Genomic DNA, 12,271 nt, shown 5'->3' on the forward strand with positions numbered 1-12,271 from the left:
CTGAGATTTTGCCTTAAGAAAAAAAAATACGTGCAAAAGCAGACAAAGAAATCTATAACCTTCTCAGTGTTTCCCATTTGTTAGAGCCATTCTTTGACCCAGCTTGGATGCCCCAGCGACAAGGATCCCAAAGGGATACACCTGAACCACTGTTTGAGGGCAGCCACCTTGGCCTAGCCTTCCAGCAGCAAAGGCACAACTGCAGTAATGGGAAGCCAGCAGGAGCTTCTCTGGGGACAGAGCCAGAGGCAGCACCAAGGCAGTTTTCCCTCTTCCAGTCCTGGTCCTGATTGGAAAGGCCCTTGAGCACTGTGCCTGCAGCGTTGGACCATTCATTTGTCAGGACAACACTTGAGACTGAGAGGAAAAAAATGGATAAGAAGCAGCTGATGAAATCAAATCTCTAACCCAAGCCTCCACTGGATTTTTCTCCCTTGCTTTTTAAGGTGGCGCGTCCTGGCATTGGCGTCCCCGCGGGGAGGAGGACGCGGGCCGGGGCGGGCATCCACGCCTTCACTTCTTGGTGCTGCTCCACCTGTGCCGGCACGGGCGGGCGTGTGGGAGAGGCCAGGCAGCTGCGGGGGTCCCTAGTGTCTGCAACTTGCTTAAGTTGCCTGCGATGGCCAAGGCCTGCAAGCCAGGACGCCCTGCGGCCTTGCACGTGTGCCTGCCAGCACCTCTACCTCTCTGCCTGCCCTTTGCACTCGCTGACTGCTGTCTGGTCCCTGCTTGCCTTCTGGGCCCAGCGCACTTGCGAAGGAAAACTTGATCGCATTCTAGGGTGAGGAAAAAAAGTTAAAGAAACGGGGAGGGGGGAGGTTCTGGGGTCGGAACCCCGCGATCGCCTCCCACTGCACTGCCCTGAGAGAAAGAACACCCTAGGCATGGCTTGTTCTGCGCCCGGCCCACGCGAGGCAGAGGTGTCTGTCTGTCTTTTCATTCTGTCTGTCCGTGCTCCATGATAGCCGCGCTGGGAGATACAGCTGCACTGACAGGTGGGTCAGGGTTCTTGCCCCACCCTTCCATGGGGGGGGGGACATGAAGGTAAAAGTCTGCCCTGCCGTCACCACCCAGCTTCCTTTTCCACCTCTTTTCAGGCTGATTTTTTTTTCTCTTTTTTGTGGCGGGCAGGGGCGCGGGGGTACAGTCTTTTCCCTTACGCAGCTTCCTCAGGAGCCTTTTGCAAGTCCCTCTGTCCGTCCTGTGTCCTCTCTTCCCCTTTTCTGCATCCCTTGGCCCATTCCTGTGCCACCTGGGGGCCAACACCAGAAACATGCATTTGACATCACCCAAAGTGCCCAGGAACAAAAACAGATTTTAAAAAATTCTTCTAAGTTAAGGGAAATTGAGACAAGAAATAAACACGTGTGTGTGTGTGTGTGTGTGTGTGTGTGTGTGTGTGTGTGTGTGTTGAATTCTCATTTCGGTTTTCGTTGATGGTTGGTTCTGATTTTTTTCTAATGCGAGCTCTCTGCCAACACAAATTCCCAATCAAGCCAAATCAAAACAAGCCAAGTTAAGAAATATCCAGATTTAATGGGACTCCTGCGCTCTCGGGTGGACCAGAGGGGGAACCGAGATGCTGCAAACAGGACCACTAGGAGGAAGGAAAAGGGACCACGTGATCCTCTTTGGGGAGTTCACTTAAACACTCTGTGGTAGTGGAGGGGTCCGAACCTGGCCTCCTGGGATTTGGAGTCCAGACCAATAGAACCCTTGGGCCTGGGGGCTAGGATAGATGCTAGGGGCTGTGGGATCTAAGTTCCCAACTTAACAGTGATGTCTTTAGTGGTGTGGGGAGCCCTGGAGACTTTGCACTGGCCACCTAGGTCGGGTGGATTTTTGCTCAAATTTTTAGAAAAACACTGAGGAGTAGAGAGCATTTCTCCAGAAAGTTTCAAAGTGTTACAAAACTGGCCAAGGGGGACCTCTAGTGGTAACAGGCATCTTAAGTTCGCCAGACAGAGAGCAAAGTTTGACCTTCACTTAAGGAGAAATCAAACAAAACATGTGATTAAAATTTTGAAAAAAGCGAAAAAAAATTTTAAGTTTGCTTTTTCTATGAGCTGATCATTTTGTTCTCTGACCATGTAATCTCAAGCTAGCAAGTTATTCACTAACATACACATATATTCATAAAATAAATATTCTCATTGTAAGAATGTAATTTTGATTCACTGAGTAAAAAGTTATTTGGAGGATGCTTTGTGTAATTTATTTATAAATATAAAATGTATATGTATATGTATAAAATGAGTTACATACCTATTTCCTGGTGTGTATACTGTAAATGAGTTACATATCTTTTTCCCAGTGTGTATACTGCAAAGGGTCTTGAATTTTAAAGGTGAAAACCAGAGAAATGAAGGTTGTGTCAAACCATGCATGTATCTGCCACATATCTGTCATACATACAACGAGAGAGACAGGGTCACCTGTATAGTCCAGGCTGGTATTAAACTTACATCCTCCTGCCTCAGTATCCCTAGTGCTTGGGTAGAGTACTCTTATTTACAGTGAGGATTTTATTGTGTGAACTTAGAACATGGGGATGACGTGAATGATTAATATTAATTTTGCCCCATGTGGTTGACTTTATTCTAACACACAGAGCGATGCCGTGTGGACTGATGCATGTTGAGTCTGAATTTAGATTACAGATGTGAAGGCATAAGGAGAGGGCTGTGATTTTTTTCTTCCTTCCTTTTTCTCTTTTAAAATCAATGCTAGATCCTTAAGAGAATTTTGGGGTGCACAGCACTTGTGAAGGCTGCCAGATGGTTCTGCCTTTCATCACCGCCTCGAGGTAAGAGTCACTTGTTGTGACCAATTGTTTTCTCATAGTAGTAATGCTGAACACTGGCTGCATTTGGAAATCAAGGAGTGTGTGTGCCAGGGTTAATCATAAAAAACCCTAAGTTTGTAGGAGTTAGGATCCAAGTCATGTACCATCATGCCTGGCATTGTCTGTCTGTCTTTTCTTACTATTTAATTTTTTTCTTTAGATTTATTTGTTTATGCTGCAAAGTAGTGGTGCACGCCTTTGATCCCAGGACTCAGGAGGCAGAGACAGGAGCATCTCTGTGAGTTTGAGGCCAACATGGTCTACAGAGCTAGTTCCAGGACAGTCATAGCTACAGACAAAAAAAAGAAAACAAGCAAACAAAAACAACCAATCAACCAAAACAAATAAACACAAAATAGATTTATTTATTTGTTTATTTATTTATTACTTTATGTGTATGTGTGCTTTGCCTGTATGTATGTCTGTCTACCACATTTGAGCTTGGTGAACTCCAAAGTCAGAAGAAGGTGTTGAATTCCTTTGGACTGAAAGTGGGTGCTGAACTGAACTCAGTACCTCTGGAAGAGCAGCCAGTGTACTTAATTGCTGAGCCATCTCTCCAGGCCTGAAAATCTAGGAAATATTTTAACATGAGAAAAAAAAAAGACCAGGTTTTAAAAACACAGTGAAAAGCTTAATCCTATAGCAACTGGGTAGAATAACTTAGCAGGTATTGCGGACCAATTCTCTAGCCAGACTTCCAATAAGTAAGTGAGTGTGAAATTTTTCGATGGTGGAAAGCATTCAGACTGAACATTCTTTGGAGCCTGGCATTGCAGGTGAAGGTCGCTCATTTGATTCCCGATGCCCAGACCTGAAATGATCAAACAGAAAGTATAACAATTGCAACACTGCTTCACCAATGACTCTAGCATATTTCTAGCTAGCTCTTACATCTTAAATTAACCTATTTTGTATCTTGCCATTAGACCCGTGATTTACCAGTAAGGTTCTGGCATCTGTCTGCTTCAGCAGCTACATGGTGTCTCCCTGACTCCGTATTATTCTCCCAGCATTCAGTTTAGTTTTCCCACCTAACTCTATTCTACTTTGCCACAGGCACAAAGCAGCTTCTTTATTTACCAACGATAATAAATATCCACAGCATACATAGGGGAATCCCACATCATGGTATTATGGCTAAAACTCACCTGACATGTCATGAGAACTCACACCTTCCTATGTGTCAACAAGCATAGGAGAAAAGTGACAGGAGCCTTCTGGGTTAGGGTAAGAATAATGTATCTAGAGAGACACATTGGTAGAAACTCCGAGAGCATTTTTCTAAATCTAAAAGTCGTGTTGATGAAGTCATTTCAAATGTGAAAAAGGTAAAGTTAAAGAAAACATAGAGACTACAGTTGAGAATTAGTTTCAAAATATATTGGAAAGACTCAGGAGTATGAAAAATATGTTGTAAGAAAAGATGAAAAAATCATCTTCTCACCTGAAGAATCAGAAATTTCTGATAGAGAAGCAATTGTAATATATTATACCACTAGTATAATCGTGTATTATATTAATAGATAATATGCCCAACTCCACAAGGAACCAGGTGGATACGTGGATATCTTTGCTAAAACTGGAGCATTAAGGATCCTGGCTGGCTAGTCCTCATCTGAGCAGAGTGCTTAGTACTTTTGTTTTCAAATTCTAGCAGACCTAGTTTTAAAAAATTGATACAGAATAATATATTCATTAATGCATGTCTAAAGCATTCTTCATCAATAAATTATAAACATCCAGAAACATGTGTCCTTTCTGTCTTCGGTGTCATTCTCACTATTAATATTTGTATAGTTACTCTCTCCTTAGTAATCCCCCAGCTTGCTCACTGGTAGAACGTGTAGAAGCGGAACCCAAGTGGGTTTTATTCATCATAGTAATTTAAAAATAAATGAATAAATTTAGCAATGGAAAAATAAATAATACATAAACAAAATGCCTAATTTTTCTGAGTAGGGTTTTTTAAATTAAGTTCAGCTGAGGAATAAAACAGAGCCTGTTTGTGAAACAAATCCATGTGGATTTTTTTAGTTGTGAAAACAAATACAGCCTTTAGTCACCAGGCTGCATGCAAAAACAGTCTTCTCTCAGTTCTATCCAGAAGTCACCTGATCAGAGGCTTTACAAATCAAGAAGGTATGAGAAGCAGTTTACAAAAATGAGAGAGAGAGAGAGAGAGAGAGAGAGAGAGAGAGAGAGAGAGAGAGAGAGAGAGATATTACCAGATATTACTAAAGAGAACTAGAATTAAACTGTTGGCCCCATGAAAACTGACAAAGTCCTAACTGTTTTAAAGAGTGTGAAGAGATCTTAGTTTGGAGGGAAAATGGGAACTAAGGGCAATTTCAGAATAGCCCTGTATCATAGAAAGGGCAGAGCAATGGGAGCAGACAGATGAACTGCTTGAGGAGGGGGCTCTCTGACACCAGAGATGCAGGACAAGGATGGAAACTTCTAAAGCAGGAGAGCCATGGCACACTGGATGGCTGATGGAACAGTGTTCAGAAGCCCGGTGTCACAAGCAGCATTCTAGTTGCAAGGAGACTTAACATTGCCAGGAGCGTGTCAAGAGAATCCCGTAATCTTTCAGAGATCAGGGAACATATTAAAAATAAGATGGCAGATGATAGATGGCTAGATGGTCTCCTCCAATACTTTCAGTTCCAGACAGTCTCACTCTGCAACCCTAACTCTCCTGGGACTTGCTGCGTGGACCAGGCTGACCTCAAACTCATAGACCCCCGAGTGCTGACTCACTACACCTGGCTCATTTGGAAATTTCAGCTCTCCAGGGAAGCCTTATGCTGGCACGATCTGCCATTCAAGGGAATTAACTTCATTTTCTTTTAGAAACATTCTACAGAAGAACCAAACTTCTCTCACCATAAATACACCAGGCACTTTGGCCTCTTGGTTCAGACTCCAAGCATGTTTTCTTTGTCCTCCAGTTCCCACAAGTTAACAGGAGTCCTGCACAGTGCACCCATATAAAAGATGAGAAAGCCCCTGCCAACTTGATAATATAGGATCCTGAAAGTTTATCAATAACATAGCATTCTGAGCAGTGGTTCTCAACCTTCCTGATGCTGCAACACTTCAATACAGTTCTTCATATGGTGATAACCACAACCATAAAATTATTTTCATTGCTACTTCATAACTGTAATTTTGCTACTGTTATGAATCATAATGTAAAAATCTGTGTTTTCCAATAGCCTTCAAAGGGGCTGTGACCTACAGATTGAAAAACCACTGATCCGAAGGAAGGGGGTGTACACCACTGAAATACCTGTCCAATGGAAAAGATTATATTCATTTCTCTCCACGACTCTGTATGTTCTCTGAAGCACTTGCATCTGAACTCACCTTGCCACTTGCTTTGTTCCTGGGGATCACCCAGACTTTGAGAGGTGAGAATGACTGGGAGATCTTTAGATCACTGGGGGCTGTCTTTGGGGGGATTGTAGTAGTCATCCTGGGGCCTTGGTGCTCCCTAAATAGCAACAGGAAGTTGTTAGAAGACCAAACTTAGTACTTGAATCACTCTCAGGGCAAGACTCTCCCTTTTGCATGTTCCAGCCCTGTGTCAAGCTGATGCTGTGAGCTGTATAAACCTCTGGTCTTTATAAAGAGTTAGCCTCTTTCCAGTATTTCATTATGGTGAAGGAAACTGCAAGACGACATAAAATAATTATTTAATGATAGACAGGCTAGCCGTGGTAGCACAAGTCGATACCCACAGAGCTTAGTGGTGGCAAGAATGCAGCAGGAGAATCAGTTCATGACTAGCCTTGGCTAAAGGGGAGATCATGTCTAGCCTTGGCTATTGGGGCGTTCATGGCTAGTCTTGGCTATAGGAGATGCAACCTCAAAACATAGTAATAATAGCAACAAATAAAAGCAATAGCAAAACCAAAAGCATATTAGACATAAAAGAAATTGGATCATTGAACTTTCTAATACCTGGTAATTTAGCAACAGTGACTCTATTTTATCTCAGAGAACTCAGTGGCTCTACCTTTCATTCATACTTCCCCATTTGCCAATGGAAGTTTATTCTTTACGTTACCATTTTTTGAATGTTTAAGTTTTATTTACTGACATTCTGCACATATATTGACCTATGTGTAATGGATATTCTGAATGAGGGACTCCGGATCTAACAAGGAAAATATCAGCAGTTCAGTGTCCACATAACTATATTTCCTACCCACGCTTTGCCCAATCTGGTACTCACTAAAGATAGAATGGAAAAGATTCAATCCTGGTTCCCCACATGTGTTTCTTTAAGGACTCAACGTCAGTTTTGTTGTCATTTCTCCCCAATTTATGCCCCCGGCCTAAGGAAGTGTCAGGAAAAGTGAACTCTAAGGATCCAGAAACCAGCAACAGCCAGCACACCAGAGGCAGCATTGTGCTCCCAGGCTCTGGAGAGTCCAAGAATGCTCTCAGGCCAGTGTGACAGGGAGAGCCCCTAGGTCACTTCTTACATTTTATGTAAATAAGATGTGTCTGGCCTCCAGAAACCCTTTGCCTGAAAAATCTGTCAATTCCCAAGAGCACAGGAGTACGTTAGAGTGTCTTCTAACCTCTGATTCCAAGTTCCTCATGGACACAGAAATTCCTGACTCCTGAGAGAAAGTAAACACAAAGGATCAAATGTCAAGAGACTGGGATCTGTCTTCTTTGTTCTACATTCTGCTCTCTTCCTCCAGACCTGAAATCTTTCTCTCCTTCTTCTCTCCTCTAACAATGATATCTTTGAATTCTGAATCCTCACTGCCCTGTGCTTTTCAGTAAAATTACATATTTAGACAACTGAGTTTGTACCTATTTATCTACCTATATGTTGTGTTGTGTGTGCATACATATGTATATATGAATGTATATGTATCTATGAAATGTGACTATAGAAATCACTAAAGAAATCCATGACGAGACTATCATTACTAGAAATCCACAAAAAGGAGCTTTGAAACTCAAACCAAAGCAATGACACCATAGTCTAGGTGACATTTGCCCTCCTGTTCAAAGGATAAACAGTGTGACTCAACAGAAAGAGTCATTAGAGGACAATATAACTTTCAGGAAATGAAAGTGCACCAATTTCAAGATGACTAAGTAAAGTCTTTTTCGGTAGCTGGGGCCATCCCTAACTTAGAATGTAGTATAGATATTAGCATCCAGTTAAGCATAACTGTGTCCACATTGAAGGTTCCCTCTAGCAACCATTTGGAAATGGTCATGACAGATAAAAATAATTTTATGTAATTATTACTAACAAATAGGAATTACAGTAGCAATTTTGGTAAGTTTGGGAAGACATGGTTACGATACAAAAATGCTATAATGCGGGCTGGAGAGATGGCTCAGTGGTTAAGAGCAATGCCTGCTCTTCCAAAGGTCCTGAGTTCAATTCCCGGCAACCACATGGTGGCTCACAACCATCTGTAATGAGGTCTGGTGCCCTCTTCTGGCCTGCAGATATACATACAGACAGAATATTGTATACATAATAATGAATGAATAAATAAATTAAAAAAAATACTATAATGCCCTTAGCTTTGCATCCCGGTGCTCAGGACTGTGCCCTACTTCCAGTCTTCATGGTCTCAGCGGTCCTTTCCAGTGTCCTGGGACACACCATCTTTATCAAAGCGTTGATAGACAGCCCACTCCACTCTGTGCTGCACCCATGGCTTTTAACTTGCTTGGGTCTGGAGCTCCAAGAGGTACTGCCAATCTCTATGAGCATCGTTTTCTTTACTGAATTGGAAGAATGGGTACTTTATTGCTCAAAATAGTCCATCCATGCCTTCTGCACCTTCTGGGACAGCTGAGGGAATGTAAGACTCAGTCAGGCAAGTAAACAGACTTTTAATACTAAGGTAACATGGACCACAAAGAAAAAAATAAGTTATTCTAAAGTCGAGTGTCAAGAAAGAAAGAAAGCTCTTTCCACTTATTTAATGTTTTCCTTATGTTTCCTCTGAATGGTGACTGTTCCCTCACAAGCTTTTCCTGCCCACTGAGTCTAACACTTCTTTTCTGGTTTGGCTCAAGAGCCTGAGTTCACTGGGTTTGTTTATTTACTTACACCGACATTCCAGTGCTCATCCTAAGGAACAAATGTTTGCAGAGCAGACAGTGAGAAGTGAGTGTCTTTCTGCATGCCTAGTTCCCTGAACTTTTCACCAAATTGCTTTTTTTTTTTTTTGCCTTTTGCCTTTTGCAATTTCATCCTTTCCTGCTCAAGTATCCTGGATTAGAAAGGCAGTCTCTGGAGTCCTCTTCAAAGGGGGCCTCTCAGAGCTTTTAAATCCTCCACGTTTTATGATGCAGATTTTCTCAATCTGGGGTATCGAGCAAGAAAGAACAAAAGGCTGATGGGGACAGACACAAAGGAATACAGTGGCTTCTCTACCAGATAATCATTATTGGAATCACGTGGGCACCTGTGATTTTTCTAGTTCAGAGAAAACAATCATTTACCAGTAGACATAATACAACTGATGCATAGTGTCTGCTCCCCACCCCACAGTGTGTGTGTGTGTGTGTGTGTGTGTGTGCATCTCATGAGCTCATGCAGCTCCCGCTACTTGTGAGATGTTCAGAAAAAAAGTTTCACCTCAGAAAAAGGAACTGTGTGGTAAATGGGAATTCTTACAAATAAGTTTAAAAAATTATCCTCTCAACAAGATTACTGTTTTCTTAGATATCAAACTTGCGGATGTTATGCCTGCTTTCAAATTTCAAATACAAGTAGGGAAAATAATAGACATTTAATAAAGACTTAGCAGGAAAAAAAAGCCAGCCTCATAGATGTTATATTTTAAAGCCTTGCAAAAAATGTCTGTTTGAAGTTTCCTGAATTTTGTATCCTGGCATTTTGTGTTTTCAACCCCAATTTTGGGGCATATAAGAAGCATACAGGTAAAAAGGTTTCAGAGATTAGTAACCTTGGGTATTTTGAAAGATTACAAAATGGGACAGTTAGGGGCTATGACCTTTGCTTCTTCTCTAATTTGTGGGTAGATAAATGGAAGGCAAGCCTGCACATCTCACTTTGTTTTCAAAGTGGTCTGCTTGCCATCCAGCCTTGCACAAAGCCTTGCACTGCAGAACCCTTCAGATATTATTAAGTACTCTCAGGGCAGGTTTACATTAAAAATGCCTTGAGGTTTGTAACCTTCAACAAAATACGCCAGGAAGGACAGAAGAGCGTATGGGTTTGTGCTACTGGGGAAGACATAGGACTTCAAAGTGGATAGCACCTCAGGGCCCTGTCTCCTCCCCAGTGCTGTGTTGGACTGGGAACCTAGTTTTTCCTGGCAACTGCCATGAGTCCAACACCCCCACCCGACTTGCACTGGAAACAGAAGCAAGAAATGGACCTTTTTGAACTCCCCCAATAGGGGACAGTCTTTCCACATAGTATTCCCAGGCTCCCAGATGAGAAGCCAAAATGTACAAAGGATCCTCTCAAGAACATTGGAGACAAGAGAGAGCGCCTAACAGGAGAGCTGAATATAGGGGGAAGTGCCTGAGAGGGGGAGGAAACTTTCAGAGCCACAGCAAAGGCTGAATTTGGAAGACAGCCTCAGCAGGATAGCTTTTCCATACAGAAGGTCCACAAAGCACACACCTCTGGGTCCTCCCCTTGAGATCAGGTAAATCACCTTCAAGATGAAGCATAAAGCCCACCTAATCACCTCTTAGGGATCACCTGCCCAGCACCTGATCACAGCTACTTTCATTGAAATAAAAATAAAATAAAAATAAAAATGTAGGGCGGGGAGACAGCAACAGAGAGAAACCGAGGTAGGTTAAGGAGAGCTTGAGAGGAATCTGTGACCAGGAAACAAGCGACCCTGGAAAGAGAGGCAAGGCTGTTGCCCAGGACTGGTTGCTAGAGTGAGGAGGGGTCTCTGAAAAGCCAAGGGACTGGGTGACTACGATTTGGAGCGCCCTGCCAGAGGCCAAGGACAACAGAACCATTGGGGCTTGGGGTACTTGGGACAGCTGGATCGGAAACCTCAGTGCACCCAGCCCCAGTGCACCCACCTAACCCGGTCCGAATTATCTCTCCAAGAGCCTCCTCCAAGGCTGCCCTTCTTAGGCAGTCTTTGCGGTGTCCAGAGATGCTCCAGCACAGACCCAGGACCCCTTAGGCGCCTTTTCCCTCTGCCAAATCGCAAAGCCTGTACTTTTCCAGCACCCTTTTTCCCTCTTGAAAATGAAAGTTACTGAGGTCACTTGGGGTCCTTGCAGTTTCTCCGAGCTCCTCCGCCCCCGGCAGCTATCCCAATCTCCCCTTCCCTTCCTCCCATCTCTTATGAGGTGCCCCCCCCCACAGCCCTGCCCAACACTAGGGTGACTCCTCAGGAACGCCAGAAGCCACTCCGGTCTCTCCAGCGCCCCTTGGCCATGGCCGCAAAACCTGTGGCGTCAGCTCCCGGATGCTCACAGGTAGCGAACCGCTGCTGCAGCCACCACAGCCTCTGAGCCGCAGGGGTCACAGCTCTGGGGATCATGCCCACCGCCCTGCACAGCCAATGCTAACCTCCCTCCAACCAGCTGGGAGTCTCCCACAACTTTTGCTCAAGTCAAGACAGCCACCTCAGAGCAACCGGCCCTGTTGCGAAATTTTGAGAATATAGTTGTTGGTTTCCCTGCCGACCCGCCGGGTTTCGCTTGCCATCAAGCCTGTTGGATCTCAGTGGAGAAGTCGCTGCTCCAGTTCTTCAGTGCTCCATATAGACGTGCCTAAAACCTAGGAACATATTTTTTTAAAATCCATTTAATATAACTAACAGTCAAAAGAAAAAGGAAAGAAAAGAAACATCACTGGGCTACTATGCACTTGCGACTGATTTCTTGATTTTTTTTTTTTTTATCATTTTGAACTTTATGGAATACATCATCAGCCAAAACGCCTCCCGGGGATAACGCCAGTAAAGAAGTAAGTGCAGCGTTAGCCTTTGAGTTTGAGTTTTTACTTTGTTTTGATTTTTGTTGTTGCTGTTGTTTTGGTTTGTGTTAAGCATTTGCTCCCTTCCACCGCATTCACCTGGGGTCTCCTTGCCTGTCCAGAGTCAGCTGCCAGAGGAAATGGTCTTTCCAGTCTTCATCCTGTGCCTCCCACAGGAAATAACAGTTCAGGCATGGGCTCTCCTTCTCAAGGCAGACACTAGCCTGGCTCCCGCCCCCTTGTAATTGGGGATCTGGAAATGTTTGTTTCTTGCTTAGATTCCTTCTAGGGATCTGTGCTTTCCTTTTGAGACTCCCACGGAGGCCTAGAGCCCCAGGCAGCTGTGATGCCCATCCAGCATCCAGGTGGCTTGATACTGGCCCAAGGTGGCACCAGCACACAGCAAGTTTCCGCCTGGCTCAAGGGAGCTTTGGCTAGGTCCCAAGGTG

The 12,271-nt window shown here is 43.8% G+C and overlaps 1 long non-coding RNA gene across 4 annotated transcripts in view; it reads right to left on the reverse strand.

Moving 5' to 3' along the window:
• Nucleotides 1-3,243: 3,243 nt before the first annotated feature.
• Nucleotides 3,244-12,271, reverse strand: part of LOC142835779 (uncharacterized) — a 40,431-nt gene continuing 31,403 nt past the window's right edge. For 2 of the 4 annotated variants that reach the window (XR_012907924.1, XR_012907928.1), the window contains 3 exons: nucleotides 11,471-11,624; nucleotides 6,218-6,344; nucleotides 3,244-3,659 (listed from right to left, as the gene is read on the reverse strand). This is a non-coding gene — a long non-coding RNA (uncharacterized LOC142835779). Of the gene's footprint in view, nucleotides 3,660-6,217; nucleotides 6,345-11,414; nucleotides 11,625-12,271 lie in introns of all 4 variants that reach the window. The other 2 variants (XR_012907925.1, XR_012907931.1) reach the window with 2 other exon arrangements.

This window comes from Microtus pennsylvanicus, chromosome 1 (assembly GCF_037038515.1).
Source record: "Microtus pennsylvanicus isolate mMicPen1 chromosome 1, mMicPen1.hap1, whole genome shotgun sequence".
Taxonomy (NCBI): domain Eukaryota; kingdom Metazoa; phylum Chordata; class Mammalia; order Rodentia; family Cricetidae; genus Microtus; species Microtus pennsylvanicus.